We start from the raw sequence: 15,987 nt of genomic DNA, 5'->3' as shown, positions 1-15,987 counted from the left end.
GTTGCGGTTGATTCCTTGGTCCGTGGATGTGAATTGCAAATTGGTACCCTCCATAGCTCTATGAATCTGCACATGATGTCTTTGGGCTCTTATGACATTGTCTTGGGCGTGGATTAGTTGTCTCCTAATCAGGCAGTCATAGATTGTTGGAATATGTCAGTGAAGTGTTAGACCATTCTGGTGGTTTGGTGGAAGTGGTTGGCATCCAGAGACCTGTTTCTTTGTGTATGATTTCAGCCATGCAGCTTAAACGATGTATGTGTCAAGGATGCCAGTTGTTTGTTGTGACAATAAATAACTTGGAGTTGGATGAGAGTCAGGGGGTATCCCTCGATGATCATCCCTTGCTAAAGGAGTTTGCAGATGCCTTTCCAAGAGATTCTGGGAATGCCTCCTAGAGAGATATTGATTTCAGAATTGACTTAACACTCAGAGCTGAACCAATCTCACGTACACCATATCATATGACAACACAAGAGCTTGAATAACTTTGTTTGCAATTGGAGGATCTGTTGACAAAAGGGTTTATTTTGATAAACTTATAAGGCACTGAGAGGGGGGGGGGTGAATCAGTGCAAGCAAAAACAATATAAATCTGATCACCACTTTAATCAACTTGAAGCTTATCAAACATGCAAGGAAAATAAATATATAAGCTAACACCCAATAACATATGCACCACATAACACAATGTTTTTCACGTGGAAACCCAAATGGGAAAAACAACGGTGGGAATTGGTACCCACAAGATCAACTATCTGCAGAATAGGGATCTGATCGGTTAAGGTCTTACAACTACTCTGTTAGGAGCACACCCGGTTAAGAGTGTCTTAGCCCGATTAAGAGCTATAACAATAAGGCCTGTTAGGAGCTACCCAACTATGGGATTTCAAAACACAAGATAATGTGTCACCTGGTTAGAGGATTTAACCTTCGAACCCATGAGGATCCTACCGCACCCTATTAGGAGTGACCTTGTTAGAGGATTTTCTTGCTGTAACTATTAGGGAACAACAAGTTTAACTGATCTACATATAGAACCTCTGTGCCTGATTAGATCCGCTTCAGTTCTTCTTCTAACACCAACTAAAAATCAATACAAAGCTTCACCTTTCACCGCACAATCAAATTCACACTACGGATCTCATATATGATACATCATCACACAATATACTCCTTTTTATAGACAACTCTATTAAGTTGGCTAAGAACCCTTGGAAAAAAATTCCTAGGTTCATTGAATCTAGTCAATCTTTCTCATCACGCTTTCCTTATGTCAGCAAAACATAACACAACATAAAAACATAACATTATGTCTACCGGTTTACCGATCTAAGTAACTCTGTTGTATCGCTTCTATGTTCTTCATGACTGACTGCTCAGAATATCATAACTCGCTCATTCAATTGAATCTGCTAATGTGGTTCCGGTCATAGACTCCTACCAATGTCATGAACATACATTCCAAACCGCAACATCTAACTCATCACCGATCTTCCGTACCGGTCGCTTGAATATTGCAATGTTCGTGTTTACCAATTTGTTGTCTTGTTTTCCGGTTCACTATTTAACTGCTTCCATTACCGGTTGGAATAAATGACCTAGATGACTGACAAAACATGGTTGCCATCAATGAAAACACAATACAAGTCATCAATCAACCTATTACATCTATAACATCATCATCAAGCCAACAATCTCCCCCTTTGGCATTGATGGCAACACTTACGAAATTTTTTGTCAAGTGTCACATTACAAAAATTATGACTCATGACTCAAATACATAACATTACTCCCCCTTAGCAATTACATGCTATTACAAAATTTTAACTAATCAATACTTACCCCCCTTTGACAACAATGGAAAAGGTAAGCAAATACATGAAAAGATAAATGCAATATACATCAAAATTTGCATAACCATATATATAGGAGTTCAAAATGTTTTACAATGTCATCATATGAAATACATCTGCAAACCTAGACTTCAAAAGTGTCAAGTCATTGTGCCAAGTCTCGAAAAGTGTCCCTGTGATCTCAGTATGTGTCCAGATCTAAGATGCAAGCTCCTCCATGGCATCAAGAGTGCTCATCTCTGGTGTAGCCAAAATTGCTTCAGTTTCATCATGTACATACTGAGATTCATCAATTAACAATCTTGTCAACCTTTTCTTTGTATAAAAAAATGTCCTTGTCTTAGAAATAATTTCTTGAATATCTTCCCTAGAGATTTTTGGTTGTAGATACATCAATACAAATTCGATCAATTCATTGTCTTGCTAATAGCAGTTTTCCATCTTGCCTCCAATTTATTGTACAAAGAATTAGGAATCAAGCCTTGTAATTCTATCAATGCTTTACTATACTTATTCATGAACCAAACACTAGTATCTTCTATTTTCATTTGCTCTTCTTCACTAAAAATGTTATAATGTCTTTTTACATTAGTCACAATACCATACTTTCTTATTTTCTCCAAAATCCTTTTTAGTAAAGTGAGTTTACTTACCAGTTTCTTTACAAATTTTACAGTAGGAGATCCAACCACTTTGGATTTCTTCCCACTGGCTCTTAATTCCTTCTTCTCACCTTCAAAATTAGTATCTTCTTCCTCAACAGTTTCAAGTTTCCTTTGTGCTTGTTGTTTCTTCCTTTTCCTGTATACTTCTTTCACCTTGGGTGCTTCAGGATTAGCTTCCTTAAGTTTTCTTCTAATCTGGATCTTAGGAGTAGGAGGGGACTTCTCCTTCACCACTGTACTCCTTGTTTGTCTACCGGTGTTGGTACTGGTTGGGGCATTAGAGGATTCAACCTTCCTTGCTTCAAACTTATCTCTAGCCTCTACAATTGCCTCTTTTGTAAATCCTTGTTCAACTGCAAATTGTTCCACTTCTTTTCTTACCTTCTTAGCAATGACCGGTTTGGCAAGCTCATAATGCACCTCAATAGATTTTTCTTTATATGTTCCAAACCTTGTTGCATTAGGATCTACCAGTGTAGATAGAAGATGATCAACATAAGCAATCAAAAGATCAACTTCTACCTCATAACCCATGGGCATCACCCATGATGTTCTAGGTTCTACTGCGTCCATTTGACATGTGTTTGTATCAACCATGAAACAAATAGAATGTCCGTACCTTTTAACAACATTCTCTAGTATCCTTTTTCTAGCATGCATTCTTTTCTGGAAGTCTTTAAAATATCCCCAAATTACCGTTGTAAACTCATTACTGATCATCTTTACATTGTTCTTTATCTGTAACATTGTCGGTGTACCTTTTGACCATTCAATATCACTGATACCGGGAAAGGAGGTTTCAAAGTAGAAGAACAAACCTATGATCAACTGCCCAAATTTAAATTTTTGCCTTTTATCCTTCTTGATAGATTCCATATTTAATATCAACTAGGTTCTCAAGGCTTTAGCAAGATCATAGTATGAATTTTCTTTTATCATCCGGTAGGTAGTGTGAATTGCAGCTTCGGGAATACTGTTTGTTCTTCTTGAATGATAAACCCTATATCCGATGATCATAGATGCAAATTTCACCTCAGGGTCTTCAATCTAATTTATAGTCATAGCTCAACCATCCCATTTAGACTTTGTCAATTGGGAGACTTCATCCTTCGGGATTGTCCTCAACACAATAACTTCACCGGTTACCCACAATCTGGTAACCGCATGAATAGCTTCCTTTGTAATCTTATGCGGGCGATCTAACCACATGAACTAATCATGTATCCTACTCAAAACATATCTGATATGATCTCCTTCAAATTCATCAAGAAAGTTCACGACATGGTAAAAGCCTTTGTCAGTAACCCTTTTGAATTGATCCTTTATAACTCCTTGCTTATAACACAAAGTCCGATACTGACCAAAGATAGAAAAGGTTCCCAAATCTTCTAGTTTGCAATGAATATAGGATCTAATATCTTCGACATGCAACACACCATAAGGTACACTGGATAGGGCTCTAGCAGGATCAGTTTCAATTGACTTATGTGGATGCCTCTTGAATTTCGTTCGAGGCCTTTCAGTAACATCTACAAAGTGTGGTGTATCCATTGCAAAATATCAAACACAAACTTAGATTCTCAGATAAATACCTTTTCAACTTCTTTGCTGCTAGGGTTTTCTGTCAGAATGCACTTTAACCGATTCACTTCTCCACAAATCTCTTCAATCCGCAATCAGCCTTGCCAATGCAGCAATCAAAAGCTCTTCTCTACTTCAGTCCCTCTCCAAACGTTCTCGAGAATGCAAAGGTAACAAGTGAAATTGTAAAACATCCTTTTATTTACCTTTTACATAGTACATTAAATGCAATACCGGTTGAACTTACCCTAATCACCAGTCAACCCTAAAACTTGTTGCTGGTTCTCATAACACATCCAATATACCGGTTAGATCACAGAAACTCTTCATAATATCATAATGCATCAAGATATGCAGATTTGACTTACCGCACACCATATAGGGGGTTCGAAAATGGATATGACAATAAGCTCCCCCTAAGCTTTATACATAACTTAGTTAACTGGTGAGGGATTATCCACACTGGGTGAAGAATTAGAATCTTCTGATGGTTTCTCCTCACTCTTCTTTCTCCAGATCTTGATCATCTCTTCTCTGGTTTCCTCCACATCAACCTTCTTCTTACCTTTCTGGCCAACAAACTGATTAACCGGTTGGTTCATTCTTGCTCTACAAAACTTTGCAAGGTGTCCCGGTTTGTGACAATGAAAACATGCCATTCTAGATGCTCTCCAGGGTCCAACATTGCCTCTGTCAGTTCTTCTTTTGCAATTCATAGCTATATGTCCATAGTTATGACAAATAGAACAAGTCACATTCTATCTATACTTCATTTCATAAGGACTAGACCAGTTTACATAAGGTCTTTGCCAATTAGGGTTTCTCTGGTCATTAAAAGTTCTTTGCCAATCACCACCAGACCTCTGATTCATGTAAGGTCTCTAATTATTCATTCCAAATGTGCACTCAACAACTCTATGCCCATACTTGTTGTAAGTGTAGCAATAACCATTAAAGGTTCTAGGCTTGTCACCCTCATAAGAATTAGACCTATAACCATTAAAAGAACTAGATCTGCTTCTACAAACATTAGCAGTATGACCTACCTTGTGGAAAACAAAGCATACTGGTTTGTAGGGCTTCTTACCAGCATTCTTCTTTGTCTTAGATGCAGATTTGTCTTCATGCATGATGTCCTTAGTACCGGAAGGATCTCTTTGCTCAAATGTTGTGTATCCCAAGCCATGTGTATCTCCATTTTTCCTTTGTGTCTGGATCTGCTCATCAAGCATAGCAATTTTTTGTTGTATTTAGCCAGTATCTCATTAGTATCAATCACCTCCTTAGTAAGATCTTTATTCTTTTTTATAAGACTTTCTCTAAGAGACATAGCCATGTCTAGATCAGCCCATATTTCTTCTTTTTCCTCTTTTTCCTCATGAAGATGTGCATGCAGAGTACCAATCTCTCAGTTCAACTTTAAGATCTCATCATCCTTCTCTCTGATTTTGTCTTCAACAACCCTCCTGGCTTCCAACTCTTGACTCATCTTGATGGTAAGGGTTTCCAGCTCTCTCCCCAGATTTGACTTATCATCATTCAAATTTTCCACTTCATTATCCAATGCATCAATGTTAGCTTCTTCAGATGAACTGTTTTCACTAATTTCATACAACTGTTCATCCAGCTCTCTCCTCTTAGCCAATGAAGCTTTATACTTGACCCTTAACTCACCTAGGGCTTCTTCAGATTCTGCAAGCCGGTTAGAAAGCTCCCTATAACTCATATCCCCCATGATAGCCTTAAGGATCCTTCCCAAGCGGTTAAGCCTTAAAGGAATTAGGCTCTGATACCAATTGATAAACTTATAAGGCACTAAGAGGAGGGGGTGAATTAGTGCAAGCAAAAACAATATAAATCTAATCACCATGCTTTCCTTATGACGACAAAACATAACATGACACAAAAACATAACATTATGTCTACCGGTTTACCGATCTAAGTAACTTTGCTCTACCGGTTTTGTGTTCTTCATGACCGACTGCTCATAATATCATAACTTGCTCATTTAGTTGAATTTGTTGATGCGGTTCCGGTCATAGACTCCTGCCAATGTCATGAACATACATTCCAAACCGCAACATCTAACTCATCACCGATCTTCCGCACCGGTCGCTTGAACATCGCACTATTCCTGTTTACCGGTTTGCTATCCTGTTTACCAGTTCACTGTTTAACTGATTCCACTACCGGTTAGGCTTTACCAGTTGGACTAAATGAATTAGATGACTGACAAAGAATGGTTGCCATTAATGACAACATAATGCAAGTAATCAATCAACCTATTACATCAATAACATCATCATCAAGCCAACATATTCATCCTAGTGTTTCTCCTTGGGGAGTGCCTGCCATATTCATGAAGAAGAAAGATAGATCTTTTCAATTGTGCATTGACTATCGACAGCTGAACAAAGCAATAGTGAAGAATTGATACTCGTTGTCGAGAATTGATGATTTATTTGATCAGATCAAAGGTGCGAAGGTATTATCTAAGATTGATCTCAAGTCAGGCTACCATCAGTTGAGGATTATGGAGGCAGCTATTCATAAGACAAATTTCCGCACTTGCTATGGCCATTATGAGTTTACTGTTGTGTCATTCAGGTTGACTAATGCACCATCCATCTTCATGAGCCTTATGAACGGTGTGTTCAAGACTTATCTGGATAGATTTGTCCTCGTGTTCCTTGATGACATATTGATTTATTCTAGTACCATGGAGTAGCATGAGGAGCATTTGAGGTAGGTTTTGCAATGTCTGAGGGAGAACCAGTTGTATGAAAATGTGGGAAAGTGTGAATTCTTTCAGATAGAGATCAAGTACCTTAGACATGTCATTTTTGGAAATGGTATTGCAATGGATCCCTCCAAGATCCAAGCTATTCTCGAGTGGCCCGCACCCACAAACTTCTTTGAGGTTCACGGTTTCATGGGATTGACAGGTTACTATCGGAGATTTGTTCAGGGCTTTTCGAGGATTGCTCAACCTATCACTTCCCTGCAGATAAAAGGGAAGAAGTTTGTGTGGTCAGAGAAGTGTCAGGAAGCTTTTCAGGTTCTTACAGAGAAGTTGACCAGTGTGCCTATTTTGGCAGTTCCCGATCGTTTTGGTGATTTCGTGGTATGCACAGATGCATCCTTAGGAGGGTTAGGAGTGGTTTTGATGCAGGACGAGAGAGTGATTAATTATAAATCTTGTAAAATCAAGAACCATGAACTTAATTATCTCATGCATGATCTTGAGTTGGCAGCCATTGTGCATGCCTTGGTTCGTTGGAGACACTTTCTCTTGGGGCATCGGTTCGAGTTGCCCACAGATCATCACAATCTATAGTATATATTCACGCAGCCAAACCTAAATGCTAGATAGAGGAGGTGGATGGAATTCCTATGCGAGTATTATTTTGAGGTCAAATACATTCAAGGGAAAGATAATGTGGTTGCAGATGCTTTTAGTTGTCGTCGACATGAGATTTTTGCGGTATCTCTAGGAGTGGATCTGAGAGGACAAATTGTTGCAACACTCCCTATAGACACTTGGTATCAGGATGTTAGATCCGAGGTGGAGTCTAGTAGAGATTTGGAGGGTAGATTTGCAGACTAGTCCCTCGATTCAGATGGCCTTTTGTGGCATATGGGACGTATTTATGTCCCTTCTTTTGAGGGTCTTCATGTTTTGATCTAAACTGAGTCTCATCGAGCACCATATTCTTCTCATCTGGGTGTTAAGATGTATGCAGATCTTCAACAGTTGTACTTTTGGCCAGGTATGAAGAGAGATATAGCGGATTTTGTGGCCCAGTGTTTGGAGTGTCAAAGGGTGAAAGCGAAACATCAACACTTGGCAAGACTTTTGCATCAACGTCTTGTTTCGGAGTGGAAGTGGGATATTATTTCTATGGACTTCATAGTGGGATTTCCTAAGTCCTCACGTTATCATGACGCTATCATGGTCACTATGGACCGGTTACCAAAGTTGCACATTTCTCGCATGTCCGATCTTCTTATAATGCAACATCAGTGGCCAACATTTTCATGAAAGATATTGTTAGGCTTCATGGCATTCCACGAAATATAATTTTTGATAGAGATTTTGTATTCACTTCAACCGTTTAGATATCACTTCAACAGGCATTAGGGATGCAGCTGAACTTCAGTTCAACCTATCATCCCGAGATTGACAGGCAGATAGAGAGAGTCAACCAGGTGTTAGAGGACATGCTTCAGATGTACGTCATGGACCAACAGTCTCGTTGGGAGGACTACCTATACTTGGTGGAATTCGCTTATAACAATGGATACCACAGTTCCATCGGTATGGCTCCTTTTCAAGCATTATATGGTCATCCTTGTTCGACTCCCTTGAGTTGGGACCGATTAGAGGACAGGGTGCATCTGGGTCCATATATGCTTCAAGATATGGAGCAGTAGGTGGTGAGGATCAGAGAGCATTTAATGGCTACGCGTGATCGACAAAAGAAGTACGTCGATGCGCATAGGGTGGATCATCAGTTCTATGTTGGTGATAGAGTGTTTCTGTGTGTGCAACCGCGGAAGAGTCCAATTCGTTACGAAAAAGGCTCTAAGCTTGCACCGCGATTTGTTGGTCTGTTTGAGGTTCTAGAGAGGATTAGTTTGGTCGCCTGTCAACTTGCTCTACCATCTAGTCTCTGGCATATTCATGATGTTTTCCATGTTTCAATTTTTTGTCCATATCATCCTGATATTTCTCACATTTTTGATTGGACTGCTCTACAAGTTGAGGACAGGCAAGCTAGCTCTTGAGCCCGTGGGCATTCTAGAGCACAACCATCGGGTTCTCAGAGGTAGAGACATTGAGCATTTAGGATCCAATGGGACCCTAATGATGAGTCTTCTGCTACCTAGGAGGAGGCTTCTCGTATATGTGAACTCTATCCTTTTCTCTTTGCAGGCTTCCAAGAGTATGCCTGATACTAGGGGGGAGGGTGTACTGCCCACTCTCTTTTGGCTTTTCACACTCTATGGTTTGAGATTCTTTGTTGCTTAGACCTTGTTTGGTGTTGGTCGGTTTTGACTATGGATATGATTCTTATTATGTCTTTTCAATTTATATGTGATATTCATGTTCTATACTCTTTGAATCGTTGGAATGATGATGATTTACATGATGTTGCCTATGATGTGTTTTTATGATGTTAGCTATATTCAGTTAGTCAGATGATTATTGAGATGGATTATATATGTGTTATGATTTAATCATTATACTTATCGATGTTTATTTGATCTGACATACACTGTGTTCTATCTTGATGTACTTGGGTGAAAGGGAAAATCACCGCACTACTCTTTCTGAGTAAGCTACGTCGCTTCCATTCCCTTTTTCATGGTATGATGTTATTTGGATTATATTTATATGCTTGATAGTGTGTTTATGCAGCTGCAGGTACCGAGCATCAACTCCACTTAAATCTTTAGGTCTGAGCGTGCTCTTTGACCTAATGGTAATGTTGAAAACTAGAGTTATCAGTCAAACCCTTGATGTGACCATTGTTCCTACGGGAACGAGATTCTTGTCAGGTAGCCATGTGGTTGTCTGGTCATGTCTTGTGAGTTTTCGTGTTTCGTTGGTTCTCAGTTCGTCATACTTGAGTGTAGTTTTATGTTTATTTAATTTTGGGTTTAAAAGGAAAATTAATATTAATACTTTAGATGAATTAATGAGCTTAATTTAATAATGTTAGTAATAAACGAAAAATTTGTAGCAACGTTATATTAAATTAATTTGTTGAGCTAAACGATTTGAATTATTTAACTAATTTTAAAAATTATTATTTAAATTGGGAAATAAGACATTTCATTTGGTATTTTAATTGTGCTCTTGAAATATATTAAAAAAAAAACCAATTTATATCTGTTTGTTTTAAAATTAAATTATTTGAACGTGTAAAGGGAGTTACGAAATATAATTAATTATTGGAATTAGTGGGAGGAATCTTGCATGCATTTTCGAATGGGGAGTTACCTTTTGCAAAAAGGATATCTCCCTGCTTTTTTGAAAAATAGGGGGAGAAATTCAGCTCTTCCTGTGAAAATTTCTCCTGTGAATTTTGGGGTATGGGATTTGAATCAGATTTGGGAAATTTGGGGGTCTTGGGGTTTTGATTCGGGAGTTGATCTGAAGGTATTGAGAAGGCTCTTGAATCGCTCTGAAGGACTAGTGAATTGTTGTGCAATGCCGAAAAAACCTCTATTGAACGTTAGACTCTAGGTTGGTTTGCTATTGAATCTATTTTCTTTCTGTAGATGTATATGATTTGTATCCTTCAAGATAATGATATTCTAGCTTGCATTGTTTTCCCCGTGTATTTCCACAATTCCTTTCCTCAGTTGAATTGCAACTGTGTTGGCTTAATTGTGTTTTGTCTAATCATTGACTGGTTTTTAGTTCTCCTCTTGCAAAGCTTCTATATGTATATGCTCAACAGTGTGTTTATGCTGTTGCAGGTACTGAGCATCGACTCCACTTAAATCTTCAGGTCTGAGTGTGCTCTTTGACCCAATGGTAATGTTGAAAACTAGAGTTATTAGTCAGACCCTTGACGCGACCATCGTTCCTACGAGAACGAGATTCTTGCCAAATAGCCCTATGGTTGTCTGGTCATGTCTCGTGAGTCTTCGTGTTTCGTTGGTTCTCAGTTCGTTATACTTGAGTGTAGTTTTATGTTTATTTAATTTTGGGTTTAAAATGAAAATTAATATTAATACTTTAAATGAATTAATGAGCTTAATTTATTAATGTTAGTAATAAACGAAAAATTTGTAAAAATGTTATATTAAATTATTTTGTTGAGCTAAATGATTTAAATTATTTATCTAATTTTAAAAATGATCATTTAAATTGGGAAATAAGACATTTAATTTGGTATTTTAATTGTGCTCTTGAAATATATATTAAAAAAATAAAAATTATATCTGTTTGTTTTAAAATTAAATTATTTGAACGTGTAAAAGGGAGTTACAAAATATAATTAATTATTGGAATTAGTGGGAGGAGTCTTGCATGCATTTTCGAATAGGGAGTTATCTTTTGGAAAAAAGGATATCTCCCTACTTTTTTGAAAAAAAGGGGGACAAATTCGGTTCTTCCTGTGAAAATGTCTCCTGTGAATTTTGGGGTATGGGTTTTGAATCATATTTGGGAACTTTGGGGGTCTTGGGGTTTTTATTTGGGAGTTGATCTGAAGGTATTGAGAAGGCTCTCAAATCGCTCTGAAGGACTGGTCAATTGCTCTGCAACGTCGGAAAAACCTCCATTGAACATTGGACTCCAGGTTGGGTTGCTATTGAATCTGCTTTCTTTCTGTAGATGTATATGTTTTGTATCTTTCAGGATAATGATATTCTAGCTTGCATTGTTTTTCCTGTGTATTTCCACAATTCCTTGCCTCGGTTGAATTGCAATTGTGTTGGATTAATTGTGTTTTGTTTAATCATTGATTGGTTTTTAGTTCTCCTCTTACAAAGCTTATGTTCTTTCTCTCTTGCAACAATATTTCTTTCTTAGAACTTTGTCCGAGTAGATTGCCATACCCGGTTTTCCTTCGTTAATTGTCAATTGCTTTCCATGGTGTGCTATCTTGTTAAATCGACTACTTTACTGTTGTAATTGATTTATGCTTTGTGTTCATGGTATTTAACAATGGGTTTTCTATAATGATCAATCCATGTATTCGGCGTGCTCTTTAGTCTATTGATTGTTGAGATTGATGTGTGATACCTTGTAATGATTGTTCCCTCTCATCGTTATTCAAGCAGTTTATAGTGAATTGTCTACCAAATTGTTCATCATGCTATCCTCCCTACGTGTTGAGCTCTGTTATCGGCCTACATGCTTGATTTTATTACCAAAACATTTCTTGTGCGGAGACTTTTCATTGAACTTCTTGTTGTTCTTTTTCTAATCTTATAGGCATTTGTTCAACCAATTCTTTCAAGCGGGAGTGCATTATGTATTCATCTGATTGATTATATTCTTAATAACTCATATTGTGTTGGCATAAGACACTATTTCGTGATGCTCCGGTGAAGATTGGTGATGTATGATGCATGATATTGCTTAAGAGTTGTCATTGATGGCAATTCAACATATTGATCTTATCCGGCTTTGAGTTTGGGATATCCAATATGGAGTTTTGGTGCAAGTTTGTCAGTGATACTCTGTGTAAAATTCTCATTTCCAGTGATGTGTTTTTGGTTCCTGTAATCTGAGTTAAGTTGATTGAGTATGAGAAGCAGATTATCATGCACTATTATCTTCCGGTGTTGATTCTTCAACATGTGAGAAGGTCCAGTATCTGGTAGAGCAGTAAAACAGGAATATCTTCATTACTGATGATGTATCGTGTGGATCGTATTTCTTGAGGTGATTCCGGTGGTTGTTGGTAAGTTCGAGATAATTGAACTGACTTATGGGAAGCGTGTGACCATATATTTTGGATCCGAAATATTACTTTTTGAAGATCTGAGTTGACTTGAAGCTAAACGTTTCAAATTTTGATATTTTGTGAAGCCAACTTCTGAGAGAACATTTTTGTTATCACGGATATAAAAGATCAACTTGGTTAATGTATTTATATTATGATATGGTGTGTGACATGATTTTGGGACCGACTGAGTGCAGTTTCACGTGCGCACCTTGAGTTTTGTTGACCCAGTAGCAGGAGAGCAGTTTATTAGAATAGTGCAGCGGATCACTTTGTGCCTAACCAGAATTGTTATTTGGCATGGTCAGATTCTTTTATTCAGTTCATTACTCATTGTAATCATTTTCTATTAGCCTATAAGGCAGTGATCCTTCCTCCGAGTTGTAGCCCTTTTGTAATTGAGCAGTGAGCTCTAAGCAGTGTGACTGAATGTATGTGCATTCCAACTCATGTAATATTGTTTTACTATTGGCCATAGTATAATAATACTGTGGGTTCAAATCTCACTGTGGTTTTTCCCTTTCCGGGTTTCCACGTAAAAATATTGGTGTTATGGTTATGTGCTTGTTTTCTTTGTGTTTCTACATTTCAGTTTCTTATTTGTGCATTCGGTTAATTAAGAATCAGATTAACAAGTTTATAAATACCGGAACACTGATTCTCCCCCCTCTCAGTGTTCATTGATTCAAACAATTGGTATTAGAGCCTTCTTCCTTGGAAGAAGCCTTACATCTTGAGGAAGATCCAGAAGATTGAATCAATGGACTCCGGTTTGCAAAGATAGCTTAGTGTGGCACTTGAAGATCTTGATGCAACAATGAAGGAAAAGAGCAGCTTGAAAATTTTTTTGAATGCAACTGAAGATTTCATTAACACTCTAAAAGATCAATTGAACACTTCTTGGGAAAAGAGAAAGGAGCCGATGGACAAGATGAAGCAAAAAGAAGAGAAAAGCATTGAAAATCAAGACAAGACTGATGAATGTGAGAAGCTGGCCAGGAAGAATGCAGTTTTGAAGAATAGGATGCAATCTATTGTGATGAAGTTGACTAAGGAGATTGAAGACCAGAAGAAGAATGAAGAAAGCCTGACTCAATCCTTCATAGATAGATCTGATGAATGTTGCAGATTGACATATGAGAATGATCAGTTGAAGCTTGAATTGGTGGAGACAAAGAATGATGAACAAGAACTTGAGAGACAGATCATAATTCTGAGAGATGAGCTGACTACTGCTAATGAGTATAAAGACAAGTTCAAAGCTAGTTCAGCCCGGTTGGATGAGATGCTAGAAAGTCAGAGACATGGAAAAGACACAAGAGGACTTGGATATGAGAAAGGAGAATCGTCTGGTTTTGGACAGAGCAATGCAAAATCAAATCATCAACATAGCAAGAAACCTCTGGTAAGACAACCTAATGCTTATAAATTCAATGGTAGATGTTTTACTTGCAATAAATTCGGTCATATGGCAAACCAATGCAGAAGTAGGATGAATAATGGTCCTACCTTTACCGGTCAATGTTTCAAATGCAACAATTTTGGACATAAGTCAAATATGTGCAGAATGATGATCAATTTTTAGAACAAAAGATGTTTTACATGTGGGATTTTTGGACATATATCTAACAAATGTAGGATGAGACCAAATCAAATGAATTTCAGGCCTATGCAAAGGAATGTTGTATGTCATGCATGTAACAAAGTAGGTCATATTGCAAGACATTGCAGAAACAAGAATGCACCGGTGAACAAGAACAAATCTGATGAGAAAGGCAAAGCAAAGGTAGATGAAATCAAAGATCAACATAAGAAAATGTGGGTAAAGGAAAAAGAAAAGTATGTGCAGAATGGCTCCACACCTGAATCTGGTTATGGAACCTCACTCGGTAATTAGGGCTTTTTGGCCTTAGGGGGAGTTTTTCATGCAAATTAGTAGAACCCCCTCTTCGGAGATCTATAACCGGTTCCAGAAGGTTGTAGAAGATTCAGATCGATCATGCAGTTGATATTCGAAAGATTTTGTAGTAGTTTGGCAATTCAGTGGAAGAAATGATGAAAAATAGTGTAACTCAAAACTTTAAGGTGGTGCATTTATTACAACTGGAAATTAGGTTGAAAGGGCACTTCAAAAGTTTATTCCTCACAATGCGATCGAGAGAAAACAAAAGAGCTAAAGAGTGAAAGAGATTTGACAGCAAAACTGAGCTTGAAGCGATCATTCAGCGATTTCTTGTGTCCGATTGTGAATCAAAGAGGTAATTATCTGTTCACGAGCTATCGTTTAAAATCCTAGAATCGTCATGGCATCTACATTTGGAATTGCTACCCCTCTGGTTGTCGAAATTTCTGAGAGGGCGAGGCCCATTTTCAAGAGACATCCTTTCAAATCGGTTGAAGATGATCTGGAAGGAGCGTTTTCTTTAGTTTCGTATGACATTCTTCACAATGAAGATATAAGGGCATACATTCACTGCGACATTGAAGAACTTGGAAATGTAGACATGCTTACACTCTACAACAAGCATATGGCGGATAGTCTTGGCAATCTGAAGCCGGATTACCAGATTCTTCACGACAAGGGCTTCGCTCAGTTTGTTCATTTCTAATATTCAATGAAGCGAAATGGGTCTGGTACATTCTTAGCAGGGTTCATGATGAATTCATATGGCTAGACATACCACATGAGATTACAAAGCAGGCCATTCAGGCAGTCACATGCTTAGTGAAACCAGTAAAATCTCGAGCTTGAGGAAAGTGCAGAATATCACTGTGGCAGCTATTACCAATTCCCAATATGACAACCGGTCCATGACAATCAACGATATAGTTGAGCATGATGTGAGATTCACCTCAATAGTGGTGGGCTATGAAGCATATCAATCTAGTAGGTAGAACTCAGTCTCTGATATTGCAATATCCACTACATATCAGATGTTGAAGGAGAATAAAAGGTGTGATCTTTGTTCTATACTTTTGAGTGAATTATGAGTAACTTGAAGAAAATAAAACAAGATAAGAAACATACTTTCAAGTTTGGATATTTAATTGTATACTTAGCTCTCCATTTCTTGAATGAGATCCCTAGTATTGGAAAAGTCCAATGGGCTTATGGCAAACCGGTGGCGATGCAAATTAAGGAGGGGTTGATGGGTATAGGTGACACTACAATGAGAATATCTACCTTATGGGGCTATTTCTAGAACTTCCAAGCCTCTATGAAAGATAGAAAAATAATTCCTAAGGAGATAGTCAGGAAATATGAGAAGAAAATTTATTTTATGGTTGATAAAGATCAATACCATATGGAGGGTGTTGAGCCGAGAATAGCCTGGATCATGCCCATGGGATATGAGGTTGATGCTATCATGCTTGAAGCATATGCACAACACTTACTAAGTCAACCAGTAGATCAAA

This window comes from Cryptomeria japonica, chromosome 2 (genome assembly GCF_030272615.1).
Source record: "Cryptomeria japonica chromosome 2, Sugi_1.0, whole genome shotgun sequence".
Lineage (NCBI taxonomy): Eukaryota > Viridiplantae > Streptophyta > Pinopsida > Cupressales > Cupressaceae > Cryptomeria > Cryptomeria japonica.
This window is presented reverse-complemented; position numbering follows the sequence as displayed.